General features: G+C 46.0%; 1 protein-coding gene across 18 annotated transcripts in view; it reads right to left on the bottom strand.

Moving 5' to 3' along the window:
- The window catches only part of ATXN1 (ataxin 1), a 218,355-nt gene that overhangs the window by 92,424 nt on the left and 99,408 nt on the right, over window positions 1-26,523 (bottom strand). The window contains exon 1 of one of the 18 annotated variants that reach the window (XM_080579224.1): window positions 87-26,523. The exons of the other annotated variants lie outside the window; for them this stretch is intronic. The gene's annotated coding sequence lies outside the window, so the exon portion shown is untranslated. The remainder of the gene's footprint in view (window positions 1-86) is intronic. 18 annotated transcript variants of the gene reach the window in all.

Genomic DNA, 26,523 nt, shown 5'->3' with positions numbered 1-26,523 from the left:
CACACAGCCAGTTATTACGGAGCAGATGATGTATTGTAAATTCATAAGCTAGTTTAATCTGCAACAACGTGCTCACTTGACCTTACCCTTAGGCGCTTGTTTCTGCAAGAGGCAAGTTGCAAGTTGCCTATAAATGTTCCCAGCCATTTTTACGCTTCAGATTTAAAGACAGCATGGCACACACTTCAGGACATGCAAGGAGATGCTCTGCCTCTTGAAGCACAGTCCTCTCCTGTGGAGCGGAGCAATCCTTCAGGAATTGGGACGACCTTTTAGCTATGCAGTATCCAGCAGTCTGCTAAGGCATGTTCTTTGTGGAGCATGTGAATGAGTCCTGGCTTGGAGGGACCATCAAGGAAAGCAGTGGGAACCATCAGGCGTATTTCACATCCTCTGTTCTCCCGAAGAAATGGCCCTGTGCTGCTGTCTTTCACCCTGCTCTACGTCCGGAGCAACTCCTCTGAAGGTGTGGGAGGTATGGACACATGTATAACGGGGTCCTGGTTTGCAGGACAAACTGAATTTCAACCATGCTTTTCCACCAAAGCTTCAAAAGGTTCAGCGAATCACTAACAAATATATGAACCTTACACATATGATGGTTGAAGTATATTCATATGGTTCATAACCGTACCACGTATATGGTTGCTGATCACAGCGCTGCTCTAAAGGGGAAGTGTTACACAAGGAAGCTGTATCTCGTGGTCCCGCAGTATTCTGGTTATTCAAATGTAGCAGCATAGCCCTGCCTTTGAGCACTGCAAAGGACATTGAGTTGACAGATTAGAAGCGAAACTGAGAGACAAACAGACCTCAAACCCAAGAACGAGGAAATACTTTTGGGGAGTATTTAGACACTAAAATTGGACCCCAGGGCAATCAACAAATAAGAACCACAGTACAAGCAAGCAATCGCAAATTGGCAAAACCAAAGTTCAAAAAGCAGCTCTGTGCAACACTCTGTATTTATTCCAAGAAAAGGTCATGCTCTCCATCTTGCTTTGAAGAGCAGGCAGTGAGACATCACCGTTTTTCCAGTCCTTTCCTGTAGGTTTTTAATTGTCATTCCTTGCTCTCTTGCCTCATGTAATTTGGTTTTCCTAATTCACAAATCAGCATAAGCTAATAAAACTGTTTAAGAGACAGCAGCATTGTTCCTGTCTGAGTTGTTTCGTTGTTTGCTATTATCCCACAACTAATCCTTCAACTCAAATAAAACCGTAATTCATTTCCTCCTTTATTCTCCCACTGCATGAAATAGTTTTAGACAGGTTCAATCCTGCCCCACCGCAAATGCGAAAGGCGAGGCTCTATCTTCCTGGGGTGTATGCAATTTCAATTACCCAATGCGCATATCATCTATCATGTCAGGAAACAACTTCTAAATGATTTTCAACAGGTCTAGCTGATTTTACACACATAGGAAAGATTTTAATGGAAAAGGGAAAAAAAAAGAACCCACAAATACAGGAATTAACTATCCTTCCAATTTCAGATTTCAAGTTAATAAAAGCTTCTCTACACAAGTCATGCCAAACTTTACCCATCTGAGAACCTGCTGGCATTTTGTATAGTGTACAAAGGCTGCTTCTGAAGGGGCTGAGTCATCTGCACATTAATTGTTCCGCTAGTTTAAAAAAGACTTAAATTACAATTATACCTACTTCAAGGCTTACAGCAAAGTACTATCACCTTAGCATAAAAGAGGCTTAGTCTGCGTAAGAGTCAGGCATCACACTAGCTTCTGATTAATGTCTGTTCCTCATCTCAAGCCAACAATATCTGGAGCTCGATTCTCTGCAGCTTTGTCATGTAAACCAGCACTTCCCATGGCTTTGCACGTGGTCCACAGTGAAATGCCCAACTTCACCATGCCGTATCCCCAGTTTGTGCAAGGTGAATAACCCCGTCTGGGTGTAAGGGAATAGTAAATCGAGCTGTCAGCACTTTGCATATCCTGCACGTTCTAAACCAGAAAAGCAGCATGCAGATCACGGGGCTCAAACAACAAAGCAATCCATCCTGCCCCACAATGTGTAGTGGGGGGCAGAACATGTACCATGAACACATCCACAGGCTGCTCCAGCCCCATGCACCTTTCCTCTGTGTGCACGCTGTTTCCAGTGCAAGTACTTACTGGAGAAATGAAGTGCTGCAGGATGGGAGCATCCATCTGCAAACAGCAGACAGAGAGGAGCAGGGTGTGGGGCTGCCGGGGTACGGCTGTGTCTCACATCCTCCAGCACGGTAGCCAACACTGAAGAGACCGGTGATTCTGATCAAGTAGCGTAACTGTTAGTCATACAGACACCAGTGCCCCAAGAGCTTGCCTAAAGAAAGGCATTACTCGTCATTACCTCATCTATCGTAGGAATTTTTCCCGACTTAATGCTCAGCTAAAGCACCACTGACTTTAGCTTCACATTATGCAAGCAGACCAGGAACAGGCTTTGTAAGACCTACAAGTGATCAGAAGACTGATGAGGGTTCACCAACACGGGGGCAGTTTTAAATACAAAGATAGGTGAGCCTGCTCCAGCTTGCACTGTCTGTTCACACGATGCCTAATAACACCGCAAACACAAACCTGACGAGGACCTCTGAGACATTACCTTTGCACAAACAACAGCAAGCACAACCATACTCATTATCTGTATTTCAGCAATATCCAATTTTTCCAATAAGACTTGAGGTTAAACTGCGGTTAGCCCTGTGCTTCACTTACTGTGCCTTGTCTCTGAGCTCTCCGAGATTTTCCCCATGAAGAGAGCGCAGTGTAAGGGAGTAAAAGAGCAAGCAAAGAGGTGGGCCATGGGTGCACCACACGATGCCATCAGGTGAAAAGAAAACTAACGAGCATGTCTAGGCTGTTTTGTCTAAGAAAAAACAGTACAGAACTCAAAGACAAAAAATACCACACAAATACGTCCGATCAGATGTAAGTGACGTATTTTTAATAAAAAGCCATCATCCCATTAACATCAACATCCCCTTTTTGCCACTCTCTCATGGCTAGCAAAACAGGAATAGCGGGGAAGGGGGAAGATTTCAACACCGATTTACACTTCTCTTAGACTGCCAACTTTCCTCTTTCTCACACAGAGGTTTTAAGTGAAAACAACTCTATTGCCTGCATTTTTGTAACACAGTCAGTCCTACAGGTCTTCCGAGCGCAAGAAATTGGAAAAAAAAATGCAAATGATCCATAATAATTCAGGCTCAGAGCCAGTAATGTTCAACAGATACAAGTAATAAAAGTAACCTCTCTGGATGCTTCTGTTCCACGGCACAGATATTTTTCTTTTGCGGAAGCTATTATGCAAAAAACGCAGCTTAGCCACGAGGAGAGACAACGAGCCTCGGCCATATCTGAGGAACCAGAGCTCACTGCTAACTTTTTGCGGATGAGGACAAGATCAAGGGCTGTGCCTCCGTTCAACATACAGATGTCCGCCCACAGGTGATGGCCACGGCACTTCTGCAAACACAGAGTTGAAGAAGGGGCCCCAAAGCTGCGAGTCCTGAAGCTCAGCAGTGCCAAAACCGGGTGCCGAGGTTCTGCGTATGTGCAACGAGTCAAGGACAAACCACCTGAGAAGACAGCTCTGCGGGCAGCAGCCTCACCAAATGCCAGCAGACAGGCCGGACCCTCGGCAGAGACTTTTCTGGTGGCAGGAGCAACCCCAGGGGATGTCCACCCTACCGACGGCTTGGTGCGGGCGAGGTTTGAGCTGGGGCCAGGGCTTTTGGTCAGCAGCAGGTTCCCAAAGCTATTTGGCTGCCAACCTGCTCAGGGCTCTCAGGGGGTGCAGCCTCACGTAGCAGGCTTGGCTGAGGGCGGCCAGAAGAGCACGCGTGGTGAGCCGGGGCCGCACGGACAGACGGCCGTGTGCACAAACAATGCCATCACGTGAGGCTCGCTTCCTTAGGAAGCCAGCCCAGAACCCACCCTTAACCTTCTCCCCATTTCCAGCGCAGCCACATCTTTTGTGCTTCTGATGCAACGTGAAACACAGCATTATAAAACAAAGGCACTATTGACTAGGGTATTTTTTTTCAGGATTACGATGACTGCACGGGCTTACAGCAGAGATTTCAGTGATTTCAACACCGAACGCTAAGTAACAGGAACACCGCTTGGCAATAAATCCAGAGATTACCTGTTGAAACATTAATGGCAAACACCTTTTGATGTGGGCTGCTTTATGTGGTGCAAAAGCCAGCACCGTAATTATGCATTTCCTTTCTATGAACCTAGTATATTTAAACCTGCACTATTACGGTGGGGTGGGGTGTGTGTGTGTGTGTGCATGTGTGTGCATGTGTGTGTCTGCCTTACAGGAAATACTCCACAGCTGAGTCTGCGATTTACCAGGGTAGCTGCACGTAGTAAATCTGCAACAGGGGACCTCCGCCGTTTCATTCATTGTGCGCGGAGCAGAGGGCTCAAACAATTGCCACACTTAAGACAAATGCCAGCGTGAGTCATCCCAGTCGGAGTGCAAACATGTTTGCTGTCGGGTGAGTCATAATATCACATCCTGAATTCACAAACCTGCCTATAAATAATAATTTCTGCAATTGTTGTATTTCTTTAATACAATGCAACTTGAAGTGTGATGCTGAAGCTACAGAAGCTCTCCTGACTACAAAGAACACGTTTTTCTCCTCATCCCTTTTGTTCTTGATCGCATCCATCTACCTATAGCAGTAAGCTGTCTGAGGTGACTGCAGCGGTAATCACGTTAATCATACTTAGCAAAACTCAAACGTGGCACCAAATGTGTGACAAATGAGAGCTATCACCCCCCAAAAAAAGTAGTAAGAGAGAACCAAGCCCAAAGCATAGACCGTTATGCATACTTGCCGTATTTGCCTTGCCTATGAGCGCTTCTTTGATGCCCTACTTGTGACATGCTTTAGCACGTTCAGCATTCGGGTAAGAGGAACGTTATGCTGCTGTGGGACAGAGACAGCGGAGAACAGGACGAGAAATGCCTCAGCAGGGGCGCTGGAGCATTAATGTTTCAGGAGAGGCCGTGGCGGCACAGCGGGTACCGCGTCCACAGGGAGCGAAAGCGAGGTCCCGCTGCCAGGAGCTCGCAGCCTGGGTGCAGCACGCAGCCGTGGCTGCTTCACGAGAACACACCTGGTGACAAAATTAACGCACTGCAATAATTGGCAGTGATAACCCACGACCGCCTTTAATTCAGGGAAGCAGCTGAATCAGAAAAGCCACCTAAGTGCCTTTTCAAATAGGGCTGAAGTTAAGTATGCGACCGAATTTGTTCTGAAGAGCACTGATAAAAACGTGTGAAATCTCTGCGAGTAAGGCAAAAATAAAAAAAAGACTTTGTGTAAGGTTTTGGGGGTGGGGGGGTTTCTAACTTGGCTCTCAGTTAGGAATTGGTTCTCCTTTTACACGAAAGAATTCACACACATACAAATCTCCTTACATTAAATCAAGACAGTCTTGCCTTCCCCTAATTGTTTCGTAGAGTAACCGCTCAGAAGTTCATTCCTGATACCTTTCTCAGGCAAAATAAAAGGCCTTTTAGAAAAATTTTATTGCTAAAACAATGAAATTCTCCTGGGAATGACTTCGTTATGGAAATGAAGTGACAGCTTCTTTTATCTAGCCAAGCAGCAAGTCTGCATTTATAAAAGGCATTCTGTGCACAAAGTACAGTGAGTGGGAGGACATGAAAATGCTATTTTTAATCCTGATTTCAGCGTTCCTCCCATACAGATCTCCTGGAATAATAACAGCAACAACAATAACGATAATTAATAATGCCAAAAAAGGAGCATCATCTTAAAGGTGACTGTCATGTGAGAAAGGAAATTGTAGTTAACGACTTACAAGATTTAGGGACAAATGTAAGGTTCTTTCAGATACACTGGCACTGAGCCATGGATTTCACGGGATTTGAGACTTGCCCCCCTAACTTTTACACTGTAACATAAAAAACTATAAAGCAATGAAGTTATTACTGTATGCAACATATGCTTTATCTCTACCATTTATTTTCTTGCTCCAATTGGTAGTTTCAGAAATGCAGCTATACTTGAAGTTAGTGGTGGAGCTGAGGCCGTCACTGTTTGGGTACGCGACTGTCACAGCTTTCAGACCTGGGGACAAAAGAAAACCTCAAGGAAATCCAGGGCCAGGCGAAGTTTTCAAATGCACTGAAAACAAGGGCAGAATGCAGGTTTTGGCCCGGAGCTTGGAAAAAGACCCCCAAAAGACCCTCGTTTACTTCACTGGCCTTTGGATCCGTCCCTCAAGAAACTATCACAGATCAATGACGGCGAATTAACACATGCAGAGAAAGCACGAGCCAAATCCTTCCTCCCTACCAGGAATACGCTGGCTTCAGTGGGCCTGGTACATAATTATCCAAGGGCAGAAGTTAGCCCTGATTATTGAAAGATTGTTATTCAGTTGGAATATCATCTACCAGTGGTAATTAGGACAAGCCTTTGGATTTCACACCTAATAAAAACGAACAAGAGCGAGCAGGCAGTAACAAAAGGCACGAGACGTGCGAGCACGCCGAGGCGCTACTCCAAACCTGCTGGTGTGATCGCGCTCGGAGTAGCCCCACCACTGGAAAGTCCCCGTTTCACCCCAAATTAGAGTGATCTGGGGGGAGATCATAGGTGCCATCTCTGTGGCTCTCATGCAAACACGTTGGAGCCTGGCACTGGCTCACAGCTCACACTGAGGAGCTCCCCTGGCACGAGCGTGTGCGCTCAGCACCAGCCTTGTCCAAGGGATTTTCCCCCAGGATTTCAGTCCCGTTTCGGCCGTGCACAACCCTCACCGGCAGTAGCATGGCCCGCGTGCAAACCAGTGCCCTTGGCACGCTACCTCCCCAGTGAAAAACGCACCAGCCGACTGCTCAGGTAGGATCTGCTTTCAAAAGCTATCATTTACAGACCGTGTGGGGCATGCTTGGAGGCACTTCCGCTCCCTCACCCTCCTACAGGATACATTTTCATGCCATTAACCTTTATTTGCCTTTTATGCGGCAAAATGCAAGCATATTAAAATATACAGTTCCAATTAGATGCTTTGATCACCTCCATCTGCTTCATGGGAGATGTGCGGTGGTAACAGAGGAAAAAACCAACAATGTAGGACTGGAAGAAGTTCGCCCCCTTCTCCTTTTTTGTCCATTGCTCGCTGCCAAACGTGCTCGCTGCTGGTCACTTGCTGAGCTCACTGCCAGCGAAATGCTCGGCTGGGCACGTCACCAGCATTTAACCCTCAATAAAATTAAATCGCAATAATACTTAGCACTCATTCAGGCTTCTACATATTACAAACACCGTAAAAAAAAAAAAATAACAGCACACTCAAGCCGTAACACCCCTGCAAGGTAAGCTGAGTATTATTCATGCCTTATGCAAAGGGGAATTTCACTGGAGAAGGGATAATTGACCTGCCCAAAGCTATGCAACACAGGTGCTCCCGTTTCCTGGTCCTCCGCTTATTCCAACAGACCGGTTTCAGCCCTTCCTGAAACTTTCAGTGAGTCAGACTCCTGCCTTCACTTCTGCCTCTCTCTGCAGCTGAAGGAAGTGAGGGAGAAGCTCCCTGCACCCAGGGGCACGAGCTGCACGTGGGGAGCGTGAGAGTGGTCCCAGGCTGTATCGCCTTGTGGAGCAGCAGCACCGATGGCAGCGGCAGCCCTCCTGTTTCCACCTCCCTGTGGCCAGCACGGAGGAGCTACATACAGAGAAGAATTTGGTCTGCAGGAACATTCTGAGCTCTTCAACTCAATGTCTCGGTCTCTGTGGATGCCTTCTCGTCCTGGAGCAAGGACAGAATGGGACTTAGCCACGGATGTATACTGCATGTATTCCCTCTCCCTTCCCTGTAACTGCAAAAAATGGCTCAGATTGAACAACCAAAGGTTTTATCCTGGATGTCACTCGGCTTCATACAGGAGCCATGTGAATACCACGGTAAAACCCTCTGACGGCTCACATCTGGGTTCACCACAGCCGAGGCCGCAGCAGCCTGCTTGGTCACTCCCTTTGGCATGCAGTGTTTTAACCACCGTTGAGGTGAAAGCCCCAGTGTCACGGGCTGGACAAGAGAACCATGCAGCCAGAGATCCTGTTACAACACCAGCTGCTCATCTGCTCTGCCACGAATAGCCACGGCGTAGGTGGGATCCAACTGCACTTGCGATGTCAGAACTCACAGTTCTTCTACCTGAAAAAGATCTGCACCCTCATGAGCAGCAACACGAGCAAAGCAGTCACCTCACCTGCTAGCTGTGTGGATGTAATTGTCCCAGATTCTTTTTTTTTTTGAAAAGGGGGCTTTTACTGGCAAAGCTCATCTCAGTTCACAAACCAAATAAGCCCTACCTTTGATCAAAGCGGTTAGCCTGGAAAAGCGTTTGAATGTATTGATCGGCTCCCGAGGTAAGACAAGGCTCCAACGGAGGGGTTTATCTCACCTAACCTCTCACTTTTAACCACGTTTAGTTGGGTCAGGGCCAACGTGGTGTAACCAGATCCTCAGCCCGAGCTGCAGGTTTTGATTGCACCGAAGCGTCAGCTCGAGCCAAAGCCTCTTTGGCTACCTCGCCTCAGAGCGCTCTCGCCCCTGCAGATCGGCAGATGAGCTCGGCGGTTTAAGTGGATTAGCTGTGCTGAACGGCTCTGCTCCGGCCACTTCTCGTGTCCGCAGCACTCGGGCTTTGGTCTGCAGTGATCTCACATTCAGCTGCCCCAAGAGGTTTTGCTGCAGCTGACTGAGGACAAACACGAGCTGTCCCCCGGTCTCGGTGGAAAGACGGGCTTGCAGCTCAGGCTGGGTGGGCATCCCGAGGGGCTCAGTGAGCCAGGAGTGTCTGCAGAGTGTCCCCCTTCTCTAGCACCAGGGTTCTGGGTTGGCTTGCCACTGCAGTTTGCGACTAGGATAAAAAACGGCACTAAAAGGTGTTTGGGTGAGGATGGTCACAGCTGCACAGGACAGCACATTTTCTCCAAACGCCAATAAATAGCGCTCTTCACCGTCCACGTTATTTTCAGTGGTCCGGTCTCCTTGTTCATATTTTTTCAGTGCATTTTACAGTGGCAGGAAGGCTCTGCCTTCTGCACAGATGACTGCCTCTCAGGAGAGGTTAATGTCTCTGGTCCTGCCACCCGCTGGATGCTGCCTTCTCGTGGCTTCTTAGGCAAAATTGTAAGAACCAGCATGCAGCAAAGCAGTGCTTAAACCGACACCAGCACGGTGCGCTCTTGATGCCACCTACCTTGGCCACCTGTCTTAGGCTGGGAAGAGCGGCCTTGGCCGTGCCAGAGCCCCTAGCACCTGAGAAGCCTCGGCTCCGGCAAATTTCTACCCAAAGGAAACGGATCGCATCTTCCCGGGGACAGCGCAGCCGGCGCTCAGCCGCTCCTCGCAAAGGCAGCAGGCAGAAGTGCTGGATAACATAATCGGCGTGAAGTTGTAACAATGTGGGAGAATGTGGCAATTCATGGAAAATGTCATCGACCAAAAGGCAATTAGCAGCGAGTCTAAATGCAGAAGCAGAAGGGAGTGGTTTCCTAACAAAACAAGCCTTGTTAAAAAATAAAGGAGAAAAAAACCTCCTAAACCTTGCTTTCCTCAAAAAAGCAGCATTCTCAGGAGACTGAAAGCATTTGAAAAAATACTTCTGGGAAGCTTTCTGTAAAGATTATTCTTTACAGACAGATTTGGCAGCCCTTTCTGCTCTGTCTCCTAATGCTGTTGAGCATAACTATGTTAAGTCAATAAGCAAAGCCACTCAAAGTTTTTTTGAGGTTTTCTAGGCCAAGAGAGGAAGCAGTGAGATAGGAAAGTTTTCAGAAGTGGGAGTTGTGCCTGCCTTGCTTCTAATTGTAGTGAAACTGTCAACCTCTGCGTTGTGTTTCAAGACTTTACACTTCAAAATCATTCCCTCTGTGCTTTGAATTGCTATACTTTTAAGCTAACTACTTCTAAAAGTGCCGTTTAAAAAAATGACATCTTCAACCACATTTACCATTGTGAATAAATCTGAATTTGCAAAGTCTCATTGGGTCCCTGCAAAAGTGCAGATTTTTTTTTATCATACATGACAGCCAATCTCTTGGAAATGATTTCTGCAGAAATTTAGTTTAAATTACTTCATATCAAGACATTTAAGAGAAAGTGTGTTTTTCTTTGTTATAAGCTAAAAATAACGGTGTCCTTTTTACCTCAGATTAAAAAAAAAAAAAAAACAACAACCAAGCAGCAAGCACCATTGAAACCAATTAGTAATCTTACAACCTAAAACCCTACCTACGTGCAGGCATGTATTAATCGCATTTCACAATGAGCTTCAGGCACACGTGGCCAAAAATAGTGAACTAGGATGAATTGCTTTATCTCTTGCGCGCAGCCACAAAAGAAAGTGAGTCCATGTACTATGGTGAGAGTGATGGGTGTTCAGTGCCCTTGCAAAGATGTTCCCTGCCCCTGAGCCCAGGGAATTGCTCCAATCAATGCCAGAATGGTAAATTCATAGATAAACCAACGTGCTACATTCCTCTTTACTGCCCAGACACTATCAAGCAAGGAGAGAGATACCTGCAGAGCAGGGAGCTGAGGAAGCCCAGCACTTTCCAAGTCTCCCTGCAGATATTTGAATTTTAGGGTAATTAGAAGGCCACGCTCCTTTCACACCGTCATGAAATAGAGTATTTATGTTGATTTGGCTTTAATGATTTTAAAATACACAGGATAATTTCAGGAGAGTAAAGACAGTTAGTTCAGTAAGACCTGGGTGTGTTCACAGCCCATTGCTCAATGTAGTTAACCCAATTCAGGGTAGATGTTTACTGCTAAATAGTTGGGGGAGATGGCAAACAAGCATGTAAAGCAGTTCAGAGTGCTGGCTGACAGTGAGATAGTGTCACTGCAAGCCTCAGCGAGGTCCTACCTTCTAGCTAGTGTGACAGTGCCCAGCACAAAGAAGTCCCAAGACTGACTCAGGCCCCTGCGTAACACTCTCCCCAAACAGAAAATTATACCGTACCTCATGGGGCTGAACAACTTTGAAGTATTATCTTGAGGTCTGCCAAAGTTCGAGGTGTTCCAGATGCCAGGTTTCAATTTAAGCTAATCTATTTTTCATATCCTTCTCCTGGACTCTTGTTTCTCTCGTCTAAAGGAGGACAGCACCGTGTTTAACCCCAGTGAAAAACTCTCCTGTTGCTCACGAATGACTCCCCCTCGCAGCATGCGAGGTTGCATCAGTGGCTTGCTAAGGGAAGTCCCACCCCACTCTTTGCTCACTGCGTGAAGGGCGCCTGGCTGGGCCAGGCTGAGGTGCTACAAACGTGCTCCCATGTTGGCACAGGTTATTTCTGCACCGAGGAAGCGGGGAGACGTGGCCTCCCCTCTACGCTCCTCTCACAGGCTCCTGCACCTCCAGTGTAAGACCCATCACCACTTCCCCACACGTGGATATGATTCCTCCCCGTCCCTTCCCCTCCAGCAGACCTAACCAGACGGGTGCAATGCTGGCAAAGCGCCTCCTGTTCCAAACTCTGGCCACCGGCTCGTGCAAGAGGTGAGGAAACACCGTCGCGTCACACGGGAAACAGCTGAGCTACAGCAAACAACGGCCGGCGGCAGTTTTGAGTAACCAGCCGGCGCCCAACCCCATCCCCGTTTCCCCACGAGGATGCTGCCCTCCGCCCGCTGCCCCTGCAGAACTCAGCAGGGCCGGATCGGGCTCTTGGGTGCCACGTGCCTGCCGCACCGGTCCGGCAAACAGCCCCATCAGATCATTCCCACGGCACGCAGATCTCTTCCTGGCTTGCCGCAAGGTGAGTACAAAGTTTTTGCTAGCCTTGCACTTTTTTTTTTTTTTTTCCTTTCCACGTCATGTGAATCACTCCCGTTTCCCAGCATCAAGGAGTTAATGGAAGAAAGAACTACCATGGCATGTGCTTCGTGCAAGGGTAAGTGGATTGGCCAGCTATCAAAGCAGATTGTTAAATACTGCAATGAGCTCCTGATTTTTTTCCCCGACTGCAATAAACGTAAGGATTTAATGTGGCCGTAAATTTAAACCTAGACCACATCTGCTGATAAAGCAAAGTCTTTGTACTTGCACAACTGCCGTTAACAGTACACAAAATACTTAAATTTCATGAATTCTCCTACATTCAAAAGCTGACCTGCAGTCAGCCCGAGGCGGCCAATGTGAACTGCACGCTCAGCAGAACTGCACATTAAAGACGGGGGAAAACGGAGGTTGTGTTATACTACAAAATTAGACTGCTAAGAAATTGAATCGTTTGTGCAACTGCTAAGTTCCTGGAGTGTTTCGGGCACCACTTCACCACACCAGATTAAACCATTTCTGCTGTGGTTCTCATCCAACAGGCAGCGCTGGGTGACAGTCACGTCGTTTGTCTCCTTCCTCGCAGGCACGAGCAGAAGTGGGGCCTGCAGGTCTCTGCCACACTCTGCTATTAAACTTTTCGTTGGAATTAATTGAGGCTGCTCTGCTATTTGAAGCATTTTACATCCCTGCAATAGCATTAATAGCTTGGAAGAGAGTGTATGTGTTGATGTACGTTGTTTCTTCTCCTGATCTCTTGGGAAACTTCAGCTGTAGACTTTGGCCATCAGCATTCATGCTACTTTTCAGAAGATAACTGAATTCTGATATAGTGATCTAATTTTAACTTATTTCTTGGCAAGATACTCTCTCCTTATGTGCATACATGTCAGACACGGATCCTGTTTCAGCAGCGTTCCCTTGGCTAATTATTACCAAACCATTTGAAGGTTTCTCCACCGCAAGTCAGGTGTAAGCAGCTGGGACCTACCTAACAGGACTCAGTCCCTGAACAGTTTCATTTTGAATGGCGTAAGTGACCTTCGACCAACTAACTTCCTTGTTGGTTCATGCCCCAGCTCTAAACTCCCCAGAGAAAGGTAACCCCGAGAAGCACCTCTCCCAAATCCACTAATCTCCTTTTTGAGATTCCTTCCTATTGCAAGTCTGCCCTAACTGCCCTACAGGCGTGAAATCCAGCCCGGGATGTGACAAGCAACTCTTTCTACCATCTGTATTATCATATTGCTATGAAAAAACTATTAATAACAGCAAAATGATCTCATTTACACTGCTAGCAAATCTAATTTTCATATGTATAATCAACAGAATTATGCATACAAACAGACGGTTACTCTTTCATCCTGGGCTTGGAGACACAAAAAAGGAAGTGTGTTTCATAGTTGGCCCCATGGCATCTACACGTACTCCTGCAACCTCAAGTTAAGCAGAAGTCTGCGGCATCCCAGCTTCTTTTCAGTTATCCAGTACTTTCCCAACCCAGGACTAGTTTCTTTTTAAAAACCAGCCTCCGATACAAAATTCACATCCAGATTTCAAAGACCTAACTGTGTTGCAAGGTCCACGTTAGATCGTGCTCTGTTGCATGCACAAGAATCAATCGAGAATTTTGGGTGCTTCAAGCTCAGAACTTGTGAATCCCATGCAGGGTCACCCCTGAGAGGGAAGAGGCTCTCTGCAATAAACACGTAAAAATGAAAGTCGGATCTCTGGGTTGAGAAGAAGGGCAGTGATTTTGCATTGGAACTGCACACACCCCACCTGCTGGCTTTTCCAAAGGCTGAGGATTGAAACAGCGGCAAGGCGAGCTTACCTTTTCATTGAAGGTACGTACTGAACAATGCCTGAGCGCTCAGTGCTTTACAGAGAGGCGGGAAACAGCAGCCTGTCCCGGCCGAACCGCAAAGCAACCCAGACCTGACAAAGCCACTCGGAGCCAACAGCGGTACGAACGCGGGTCACAGTCTGGTGAGAAGAACATGCTCCGGCTGGCAAAGGTCTGGGTTGCGCTGTGCCGCTGCCGCAGGGCCCGCCTGGCTGCTGTGACACGGGGCAGGCGGAGGGGTAACGTCCAACGCAGCGAGTCGAGGCTGCAGAGCTGCATCTGCAGCAGAGACTTCGGTCAGCGCTGCTCCTCCGCTGGCCACGGCAGCGCACGCGGAGCACGGCCACCGTGATTTTTAATGTTCACCCTCACCAGTGCTAACAGCAGCTGGGAACACTGCTTTGCCACTGAGTGCCAAATGGTGACTCTTTGACAAATTAGTAAAGTGAATATGTCCCCACTGCATTTACAGGGCAATCAGGCAGAGTTCACTCGTTCATTTCTAACCCCACAGCTGCAGACAGGGACTCACAGAGGTGGCCACCACGACGTGAATCCACACTTTGACCGGTCTAAAAACATTGAGATCTGTCCACACACCATTTCAATGTGAACCACTTCTCCTCAGGTATTTCACAGACACTCAAGCTATTACTGACAACGTTACTGAAATACGTGCTGGTTCTGCAATGTGGATTAGGGGGAGTCCCAACCTTCTGGGATTATTATCCTTGATTTCAAATGAGTCTCTTTTGGAAGTGCTTGGTATTAACACACTAGTGCTTTGTCACAAAGACACATAATAGATGTGATTTCTAGCAAAAGCTGAAATCACAGAAATTTTATTTGCACATAGTGTCAGAGCTGCTTTGGAAACAGACTCTTCAGTTATCTATGATGTTTGAAGGAACTCGCAGTTGCAGAAAGAAAAGAGTATTTTTCCTTCATCTATTACTGTCCTTCACCACAGGCCAAATTCTGCTCTCGCATCCAGTGCCACTTCAGCAGCATGGCCTGGGACCAAACAGGGAATGATGTAACACGCTTGCCTTCTAAGAAATCACAGAGTCATAGAATCATTAGGGTTGGACAAGACCTCCAAGATCATCTGGTCCAACCATTCCCCTACCACCAATATCACCCACTAAACCACGTCCAACCTTTCCTTGAACACCCCCGGGGATGGGGACTCCAAGGAAATTAAATGTCCAATTTTCAAATACTAGATCAAATTTCTTGTTAAAATATTGTCTTTACTCAAAGCATTTAAAATCTACCATTTGATAAGAGGCTGCTTTTGCTGTTGATCCATTGTTTCCATTTTCTGTGCTGAAGTTGTGAAGGCATAGTACGGTTCTGAGCTACACACCAGCCACAGAGAACAGTGACGTGAAACCGGTATTTGTGTTTTGTCAGTATTAGCAGAGGTGTGTCTGCACAAAGCCGTGATAACTGTCAGCACCTCAGAGCAATTTAGATCTCTGCCTGTCTGGGTACCAGACAATCTTCAGAGCTGCAGATCTCTGGTTTCTGAGTGCTAATATCTCAAAAACTTTAGCTACATAAGACCCCAAATTAAAATAGCACATTCATCAATTTCTTGGAATCAGCCGCAGTTTGGATGACACATCATTCCAGCGCTCGGCTCCTTCTGGCCGCAAATGCATCCTAGAGGTCTTAAAACTCAGCCCTTGTTCAGCTCCAACTGGAGCTGGACCAAGCGTCCAGCGCTGGCATCGGACCCAGTGCAGTGCCAGAGCATTTCAGTAACTAACCCAATAGTCTAGCAGACGTTTTCAGGAACCCTGTGCAGAAAGCACCTCTGCCAACATGGTTCAGCGAGCTTTCTGCTGGGGACTCGAGCAGACGTATCGGATGTCAGCTGGTATGTTTATCTTCTTTAAACACTGAACTGCCTTTCAAATAAAATCTAACAGGACAGATTACTGGTTTAATGCTAATGGAAACTGATCAAAAGACCCTAGATTATTTGGCTGCCTTGCCTTAAAAACTTTTCCTGCTTTAGTTTCCATGCAAAATACATCAAAAGAGGATGCCTATCAGTGGAGACCCTGTAAACTAAGCATGAATGGAAATGAGGAAAACTACACTTAAAACTGGGTTGTAGGTAAAAAAACATCAGAAACCCCCCAGGCTAATTTAAGGATTAGCTCCACACATTTTCACAAGAGCTACTTTGGAAAATAAGAGTTAGGGACCTACTCCATACAGCACATTTGAAAACGTTGTTCCTTATCTACAAAAGGATTTTTTTCCTCAGTTTCCATCATGGTTCATTTGGCTAGAAACAAAAGTGGCTGGCATGCTAGCGCAAAAAAGACACAAGTAAACGCTGTCACTTTAAGCACTTGAAGCGAAGATAAACAGCAATGGTCAAACTTCAACCAGCCAGCTCAGCTCTGTCTCCGTGCCTCTTTGAAGGGACGATGGCTGGGGACCACCTGGATCAAAGCTGTCCACACATTTAAACGCAGGAACGCTTTCACGATTCCAAGGCAGAACAAATATTTCTTTTTGTCTGAAGACTTTTTAGAAAACATGTACAGTGACTACAGAGCAGGACATAGATGCCTGTTAACAAAGCCAGCAACAATTACTGCTATGTCTAAGAATCAACAAAAAAAACACATACCAGTGTATTCCAAAGGCATTCGCTCACAAAGCAAACTCAATCCGCACAAGCCCCAGCAGAGAAACCCGATAGTATCTCATGATTTACAATCTCTCAGCAGGTTGTACTGGGTCCTCCAGATTCCGGGCTTGCCTTTGAAAGCAATTAAGTTTCTAGCACTTCTGGGAGCGACAAAAGCTCTCGCTATGAAAACCTGCATGCTGCACTCTCGCTGAGGCTGCAGCCTGGCAGACTGAAACAACGGCACCGGCACCGAGAGAGGTGCGAACTTCCCCCACTTGACTCATTGGGGAGCGCGGGTATGTGAAGGGCCACCTCCCCGCGCTGGAGCCATTTCAGAATTGTTCCTTTGTCCAGCATCCAAGCAGCCAGCTGGGGCTGGGGCTTTGAGAACATTTGCAGAGCCCCCTCTCAACCGGGAAAGAAAAATCCCTTTCCTCACCAGCCCGCACTCAGGAAACCGTGCAAGCGCAGCCAGTGCGAACTATTCCAATTACTCAGCAAGACTGAGTACCCTTACTTACATTACAGCATGTCCAAAAACCGTGACGAAACCGAGGCCCTGCTGCGCTAGGCTCTGTGCAAACACACATTAGGAGGCAGCACCTGCTCCACGCAGTTCACATTTTCTGCGGAGTAAGCCGTACCTAAGGTAACGTAAGGGCAAGAAGCACGTGTACGACAGGCGCCGCACACAACCGAGTACGAACGCTGCCTCTGAATTACCATAGTACAGCAGCACCGTCTGATCGAAAACAGATCTGTGATATGCCCCCGGCTGAATGAAACGGCTCCTGAACACCCCGGTCCCAGCAGCAAAAACACCACGATGCCTGCACAAGGACAGCCCAAAGCAGCTTCCCATCACCGTGCTGCTTCTCGTTTTACTACAACCACAGACAGATCTTGTGAAGACAGAGCTACAGCGGGGCTGAGGAAGGCGGCACGCTGCAGCGGCTGCCCGTGCCCTGCATCTCAGCCCCGAGCCAGCACCTCCTTGCAGGCGGGGTGCTTGAGCCGCCTCTGCCTCACCACAAGGCGCCCTGGCACAAGGGCGCATGCAAGGACAGGCACCGAGGGGCTGCTGTCACGCTGAGAGTTCACACGCAGTTTATTCTGTGGTGAACGTGCGAAGATCGGCGCTTTCTCACACGCCAGTTTACTTCTGTGCCTCAGACTCTGCGTGTTTGGTTGTCAGAGTTGCTGAATACTCCGAACTCCAGATGAAATCAGCCGGGGCAATGCACGCTCAGCACCTCGGGAAGCTGCCAGCAGGCCTTCTGGTCGTTTTCATTTTTCACTTACCGGTGTATCCGTTTCCTCTGCCACACAGTAAGACACCCAACTCCTTGAACAAGCTCGGTGGAAGTAAGAGACACAGATCGTTTCACGTATCGACGTTTTCAAAATGATTTAAACCTAGTTATGAGAGCTCACCTGGCTCTATTTCCTCGCTGATAACATCTCTGGTTTCATGGCCGTATTTTCTTGCATCTTTTGCTCACCTGTTGCTGTGCAAGGGCTTACAAATACAATACTTCAAATTTCTGCCAAGATTGGCAGAGAATAAGTTAGAAAAAACATTTTCCCTCTTATCTCCTTTGGCTAAAGTTGCAGTCATTTTTAACAACCAGAGGTAAGCGCTTTTGGAGACAGAAACGTGTTTAAAGAAGCGTGCAGACAGAAGTGTAAGGCGCTTTAGTGTCCTTTAAACCCTCATCAAAGTGCTCTAACGTCTTTGGACAGAAAGCACTGAGCAACTGCAGGCTTGGTCACAAACAGTTCGTTACACACACAAAGATACACAGACCCGTCAAAAATGCTACGTTTGCAAAATTAAGAACTAAGAGACAAGGAAATACCAGGAAAATGGCCAATTACGCAACATTTCATCTTGTTTAATTTTACGATCGCAGTATTTTTTTCCACAGGAAATGGTGCCATTCATTGTATAGTAGGGCTGGTGTTACTGAATAAGCAGTACTCGGCGTTTTGCTTCATTCTCACTATTAAAAATGGTCCCAAGCCTTTTTTATATCTCTACTTCAAACCGTGCTTTAAAGACAGAACAAGCAATTCCCTCATAGGTTATTTTCTGGCTGTCACCATATTATCTAACTGCTTGATATACTAAAATTAGTCCTTGTTCACAACACCCCTGTGAGAAGATTTTTTTCTTCCCCACTGCACAGACTCCAAGAGATTGAGGTTGTGGACAAAGGTCCCTTCCAAACCCAGCTATGCCATTTGAAGAGGTTTTCCTCCCACACACATGCTCGGCACCAGCTGCCCCTCTTCCTGTGATGACTGTCTCCCTTCAGAAGCGCTAGCAGTCTGGTATAAAAGCGTTTTGCAATCCCTTATGGTGAAAATAAACTGAAGAGGCTACAAACTACTCTTTACGCTCTCCTGTGCTACCCCAGTTTTGCCTCCACCCGGCAGGGGAGCATTCACCTCCCCAGGGCAGGCCCAAGAGGTTCATTTCCAAGGGGAGGTGCAGGGAGCACATGGGAGCTTGTGCTGACATGGGCACAACCAGGATGCCCCATCCCTGGAGGTGTTCAACGCCAGGCTGGATGAAGCCCTGGGCAACCTGGTCTAGTGGGAGGCATCCCTGCCCACGGCAGGGGGGTTGAACTGGACGGTCTTTAGGGTCCCTTCCAACCCGAACCATTCTGTGGTTCTGTAGCTATACCTACCTACAGGTCAGTATCATTTCAGGACTGAACCTTTCAAATGCAGCAAGCAGACCTCTTCCACGGGAGGCACTGGAGTAACTGCAAGCAGGAACGGAGGACAGGGCTTCACGTGAACTAATGCTGCAGGGTTGACACATCATTTGCATCCACAGATATGTGCTGACAGCACAGGGACAGCAAGACTAAGAGGTAGGAACAGGTGGAAATAGATGTGTCCATACAAGATATTTCTGCCAGACAGATACTTCCGGTATCCTCTTGGAGGTTATTTCACCACCACAGAGGTGCTGGAACAAACGGCTTGAATGTTCCTTATCCACTTCCAAGCAGAGTTAGACACTCTAAACAGACCTAGCAGCAGTTTAAACTGAAGTGTGTGGTTTCACGCCAGGGTTTTTGCTCTGATGCAGAGGGGCAGCACTTGCATAATTCATTCTGCTGTCTCAGTATGGGACTGTATCAAGCACTTGGGCTGTAAAAAAACAAGTGGAGGTGGAATAGTCCTGTATCTTTTCACCAAGTAGGACACACAGCATCCAACTCCAGCTTCAGTAATCAGAAACTTCATCCCAACTCCAGTAATCAGAAACTCCATCCTCCCAGAATACAGATTTCCTTCTGACCTTCTCTTCTGTGCTTTCAGTCCCACTGCTTCCCTCCTCAGACTTTTTACCTGTTTCCTCCTGGATCCTCATCTTAATCCCAATCAATCCATCCCTGACAGCTGCACCAACCCCAAAACGCTGTCCCCACGCTTGTTTCTTGCAGCCATAACTGCCCTCACCTCTTTGTTCAGACGTCCTCCACTCCTCGATGTCCTCCACCCCTTCTCCTGAACATGCCCTCCATAGATTTTGTTCTCTCTGCATCGCTTCCTTCTGCTCCACCCTTTCTGGGCAACCAACAGCTTTGCTGAAAACACGAGGGGACAATCTCCTTCCTCTCACATCCTGTGCTGAGGACCACAGCACTCACTCCTCAGGAGACAGATGCCACATTATCAAACCAAGCCCTTCAGCTTTAAAACACAGCACGCTCGGTGCAGCGCTGCCTAACGATCCCCTGCTGCATAGCCACAAAATGGCACATTTCTGAGTTTATAAACTGACTTATTAGAGAAACCTGTACCTGTAAATGAGAGGCAGATCCCTAACACCAGGGCACCTCCACAGCCAAATTTCAAATACACATCCCCAAGTGTAAAGGTGCTACACAGCTACTCAATGAAACATCTGGCCTATTTTTAAAAAGGGTACAAAAAGTGATTTTCTGTATCTTGTTCTCAAGACAACCTGAATCATTCATGCTGAAATGTAAAAAATCAACTTGAAACAGCCACTGAGTTTGGAAAAATGTCACTTCCAAAGGTTATCCTGGAAAAATACTAAATGTTGTGCAGTGCTGATTGGAGGCAGTTCAACCAGCTTTTCTTACATTACCTGCTATTTCCTACAGTTATGACTGAGAAAGGCCCCTAAACAAATCCATGATGCAGAATAAAATTGAAAGATCATAAGCTCCAGTGGTGCCTGGACATATCTCGACAAATAGAAATGCAGGCTCTAATAAAAATAATGCCTAGTAACAAAGCAATAGATGGTGAATGCAGAAGCCAAGTCATCACTGTCTGAAGAAATTTTTTGATTCAGATATGCAAGAGACAGGAAATCCAAGTGTCACAGTCCCAGCCTTTTTACAAAAATTAGGAGGAAGTGTTGATTGGTTTCTATAGACACAAACATTGATATTCACACTAGGATCAAACAATTATTCTTATCACTGGAAGCAAGGTCGAACTCTGATCATCATAGTTCAGCAATCCGACAGAAAGACAGCAAGAAAATCCTTTTGATACATAGCCTTCGCCATACACGAGTCAGATGATTCAGCTGCCAGAAAGCAAATAAAATTACTTTAAAACAAACATTTAGGTCTTTCTTTATAAAAACATGTAGCTTTTCAGCAGATGACTCAAATGTGAAAGTTTGTGGTCTTTGCTCCGGTAGCTGGGTAGGCTGTATTCTGATCTGCTATGTAAATGACTTAAGTGTTTTTCATCTGCTAGGGTGTGAGTTGCACTCCTGAACCTTCTGTAGAAGGGACCACCACTGCTGCTGAGCCACAGACGAGGAGAGCAATGAGGTATGAAACTTCTTTTCCCCCACAGGGGACTTCCATGATGCGACAGAGCAGTTGTAAAGGCACTTTCTCCTCATGTAAGGCTTCTGAAATACAACAAAAGGCCTATCTTACTAATTGTATTAGTAAGCCATGAGCCAGCAATGTGCCCTTGTGGCCAAGAAGGCCAACGGTGTCTTGGGCTGCATTTGGAAGAGTGTTGCCAGCAGGTCGAGGGAGGTGATCCTGCCCTTCTGCTCAGCCCTGGTGAGGCCACACCTGGAGTCTTGTGTCCAGTTCTGGGCTCCCCAGTACAAGAGGGACATGGACATCCTGGAGAGTCCAGCAGAGGGCTATGAAGATGATTAGGGGACTGAAACATCTCTCTTATGAGGAAAGGCTGAGAGAGCTGGGCATGTTTAGCCTAGAGAAGGCTGAGAAGGGATCTCACCAACGTACACAAGTATCTTAAGGGAGGGTGTCAAGACACTGGGGCTGGACTCTTTCTGGTGGTGCCCAAAGAAAGGATGAGAAGCAGCACACATAAACGGAAACACAGGAAGTTCCAGCTGAATGTAAGGAAAAACTTCTTTACTGTGAGGGTGACAAAGCGCTGAACAGGTTGCCAAGAGACTGGTTGTAGAGTCTCCTTCTCTGGAGATATCCAAACCTGCCCGGATGCCATCCTGTGCAACGTGCTCTAGGTGACCCTACTTGAGCAGGGGATTGGACCGATGATCTCCAGAGGTCCCTTGCAACCTCAACCATCCTGTGATGGTCATCTGTGGTACAATGGACTACATCCACACTGGGAGAACAAGAGGTGTAGCTGCCATACTTGTGTAACTGCAATGAGAGCTCGAGCACAAAGAAAGCCTGTGCATTTTGTTACCCCATCCAGACACAGATCTAACGTTACTGACCGCTGTATTGAGTTGCACTTCCTGGCTCTCACCCATCTGAGTCAAACAAACAAGTTCTGCAAACAATAATGCCTTGTTTTCTGCACTCCCCCATTATATGGGTCTGTTATGTAGACCAATCTGAACTTTTCCTCCACTGGCCAGGTAAATAAACATTGGGAAGAACCAGAACACATGCAGTGCAGGCCAGGCTTTCCTGGTAACCCTAACGACTCAGGCAAGATCGAAGAAGAAGCAAGGAAGAAGGAAACCTTCCTCCAACTAGAGATGAATGAATCCAAGCCAAACCAACAGCGATCCAGCAAACAGCCTCACAGTGGGAATCCACCCAAATCCTTTCACTTCCAAGCAGAATTGTTACAAGGAAGAGCAAACCAAGTCCAGAGAGACGTTTATTTTCTGAAAAAAGACTAGCTGTTCAGATCACAAGACATACATGTGGATGGCCTGACTTTTATTTCATGGGGTGTACCGGAGTTAATGTTTATTTACATGGGTTTTGGATAAGCTACCTGATAACTTCTACACCATCTCAGTGTCAGGCACTTCAGAAATGTCACTGGTTGAGGCAGGTAAGTAATAACAACTCACCCTCCTTGTCATTAGTATCATCCTGATTTTCCCTTAAGTCTTCCAGGAAAATCAGATATATGGATCTCTCATCTTGACAATTCATCCATCTCTAGACTACACCGCAAGGCTCCATAACGATCCATTTTGGCTAGCAGAGCTGTAAACAAATGTGGAAAAAACCTCACTGACTACTGAAGAAATTCAGGGCAAGAAAATAACCCAGAAGTACCTGGACTGTGCCCAGGTCTCCTCACAGCTTTATGATGAAGACTGTTAAGAAGCAGAGGGCATGCTTCAATTTTAAATACCCAACTTTTTAAGTGTAGCATGAAAGAAATTGAGGTGTGAGGAAGATTACCATCAGCATCATTCAAAAGCAAGCACTCTGGAACAAATTAATTTGAGCTTTTCTAGGTTGATGGAGCTACATCAACTTACATCAGAGAGAATGTGCCTCACCGCATCTCATGGAGCACCATTATTTAAGGTTCAGATGGTTACTGACTTTTCACAACAGATACCCTAGAATATTTGTAAGTTTGGAAAGGAAAATCTCAATGGGCAGCCTACCCAGAAGCTCTGAGACAGCCACAGGACAGGAGATCAAAGAGCTCTGAAGAAAAGGGAGGTTTTCTGGAGTGAGGGTGAGCATCTGAGAAAAGCACTCGTGAGTTTGAGATCATGCTCACTGTGGTACAGAACAGGTCTGGGCTCTTCCACTCCTCCAGCTAACACAGAGCAGGTCTGAAGGAGGCGAATGGCATCACCTGTCATACGTGGAACATAAAGGTGTTCACAACTCCCTGATCACAGAAGACAGCCCTGGGTTTAGCCTCTGGCCTCCACGCTGTAAAGCAGTTCTGAAAACTGTACAGAGAAGACAGAAATCTGGGACAAATGGCTTGTGTTTGTTACACATATTTTTACTTCAGGTTTTGTGTTTTTTTGTATGACATCCCTGGAAGAAATAGTTCATGTAAAGGGCCATCTGAAGGTCTGAGTCTTTTTACAACCAATATTTAAATTTGGAAGGTGAGTCAGCGATTGACAGAAGGAGAAAATAAAAAGGAATTTGCATAAATGTAACTTCTTTTTTCTTTTTCTTTTTTTTTTTTTCTTTTTTTTTTTTTAATAACAAAACAATTCTACCAAGTGCAGAAAAGAAACGCAAGGGGTAAGCTGCAAGTTAGAGGACTGGACTTTATGAGTTGATACACAGACCGAAGTCTGTTCCACAGCCCTGGGGCAAACTTCACTCTCTCTCTGAAGCAGTAATTTAGAAGCAGAAACTGCTCAGTGACATGTCACTGTCTCGGAGTGCATAAATCCTGCTAGTCCAGGATGCAAGACAGCTGAGATAACTGAGCTGTGATCACTCTGGAAAAATGGGAGTGGAAAGAGCAACTGAGTGACATTGGTACAAAAAAAAAAGCATGGGGGAAGGATTTAGTGTGATCTAGAGGACAGAATAGCTGCTTAGGATTTGGGAAACTGAAGTCAAAGCATGACATCACCAAGCTCTTATGTACTGCTGAGCTTGTCCTTTAGCCCTTCTGTACAACTACAAAAGAGGGATAACACCAGTTGCCTAACTCATATGCAGATATGGGAATAAAAACATAAAGAAGAGCAGAGCACTCAGACGTCAGGCTCACAGCTCAGTGAAGAATGCTTCTCTACTCAACAGGAGCCTCCACCTCCCAAAGAAACTTAATTTTTGAAGTGGTTGCACCACTTGCTTAAAAATGAAGCCACATGCTTAATCTCTGGGCCAGAGACTCAGAGAGACAGATTTTGTGTTTACTTTGGCACTAACTGATTAAAATAATTTCCTTGTTTTCAAGATTTTCCCACAATTTCAATTATACACATCTAGATTTATTGCACACTTAAGAAATATTGTTGAAGGGAATACGTCCATAAAAGTTCTTATTTCATCCCACTGAAACCTGAAATTCTCACTAAGACACAGACCGAAGGATTTCAATGCCCTTTGCACATAAAGAACTGGACAGATTTTTACATCTTAACTGCTTTTAACAGTCTCTAGGACCTTGCACATTAGGAGTCCCCAGGCATCACGCAGCAATATCCATAGGCAAACACTGTAGGAGAAGACCTGAAAAGTCCACAAAATAGTGAAATGTATTTCAACAATACAAAGCACACATTCCCAGAACTCAGAAAGAGAAATTCTAGTCCATATTATTCATTAGTTTCAAACACAAGCTACCAGAGAAACTTCTGCCACAAAAAGAAGTGGAAAATACAGAATCCTACCGAGGTGTCTATACGTCTATGATTTCCTAAGATCAATTCATTGCAGCAATTAATTGATCTTATCAGTCTTTCACAGTCTTTATTAGATCACAAATTCATACAAATGATTAACTTCTACCACTGCTTTCAGTACAGATCTGCTTAAGGACAAGTCTTTGGCACGTTCCTCAGTTTCATACTAATCTTGCAAATGTGCCAGTATACTAAGAAGAGAGGAACAAAAAAACCCAACCCAAATCCTGATACTAAACAGCAAATGCGAGGCCAGAAATGCACTAGTTGTTAGGAAGAAAATACCAACAGTAGAACCAAAAATAGCTCTTCAATCATTTGTCTTTTCAAACCTCTCTATTCCTTCTTTTCGGGATCCATGCTTGTCATAACTGACTGTTTCTTATGCTTGCTCTGGGGTGTCTCAGAGCTTGTTTGCACTGAGATAAAAATATGCCTTTTTCTCAACCATGTTATTAGCAATCATAGCAAGTGGTTTTAATTCTTTTTCCTCCATGACCTTTCTCGAGTTCTGCCTACTGTTTATCTAAAAGCAAAAGCTGGTTGGTGCTTATCACATTTTTTATTTTATCAAGTATTCAAATGAAAAGTGATGCTACCTCTTATTCTAACGTATATGCAAGCCACCTGTAGTTGGGGGGCAGGGAAGATGGAGGTTTCCCCATTGGCAAAGCTGTGCCGTACCTGTTTTTCCCATTTACTAATTTTTTTTTCATATCACAGCAACTTCTGTTTTACCTTTTTATTTTTTTAAATGTGACTTGTTATCAGAAACAATTTGCTTGGGCTCACAAAAGTCAGCTTTTAGGCTACTCCAACTTAAATTGTAATGACAGCCAAAGTAACAAGGCAGCAGAACTATCAAAAGTCACCTGTCAAAACAAGAGTATGTAAATACCGGTAAAAGTCAATAAACTCTGCATCTTTTGTGACACAGTGGCATTTCGTGATAGTTATTCCTCCCTAATAATTAACAGATGACAGTTCAGCTTTAAAACAAGGACAGTTTGTAATCAGTGACCCATCTATGCTGCTCAACCATCTGATCTGTCTCAAGGTCACTGTCTTTAGTAACTTGGTAAGAATTACATCATCTGTCCTAGTATAGGGCACTTACATCATCGATCAATACCTGAGATCCGAGGATTGTCAACAAATTCATGTTAGGGATGAGTTACAACTGGGCAGATGCCACAAAAATGACACTCCTGTTCGGTCCAACCCACATCCCCATTAAGACTACATTATAAAACTATCAACTCTATCACTATCATTTGTATCACAGTGGGAACTGAGTGCTAAGCAAGATGGGGTGGAGGAGGTGCCACAGCAGCATACCCTTTGCAAAGACACAACAGCCTTTGGTTTGAAGAGCTTGCAGCAGCCTGAAGTGACAAGAGCAACGGAGGGTGGGAGCAAGAGGTGTAAGCAGATGGCAGCAGACCACATGTTATTTCAGTAAGCTTTTGGTGGCGGTTCAGTTTGAGGTGCAGTCACGTGTTCACCTCCAACAGGGATAAGTGTTTTAAGCTATTTTAGTTTCCTTTGCCTTGAA

This window comes from Anser brachyrhynchus (assembly GCF_964034855.1).
Source record: "Anser brachyrhynchus genome assembly, chromosome: 2".
NCBI lineage: Eukaryota > Metazoa > Chordata > Aves > Anseriformes > Anatidae > Anser > Anser brachyrhynchus.
This window is presented reverse-complemented; position numbering and strand designations above follow the sequence as displayed.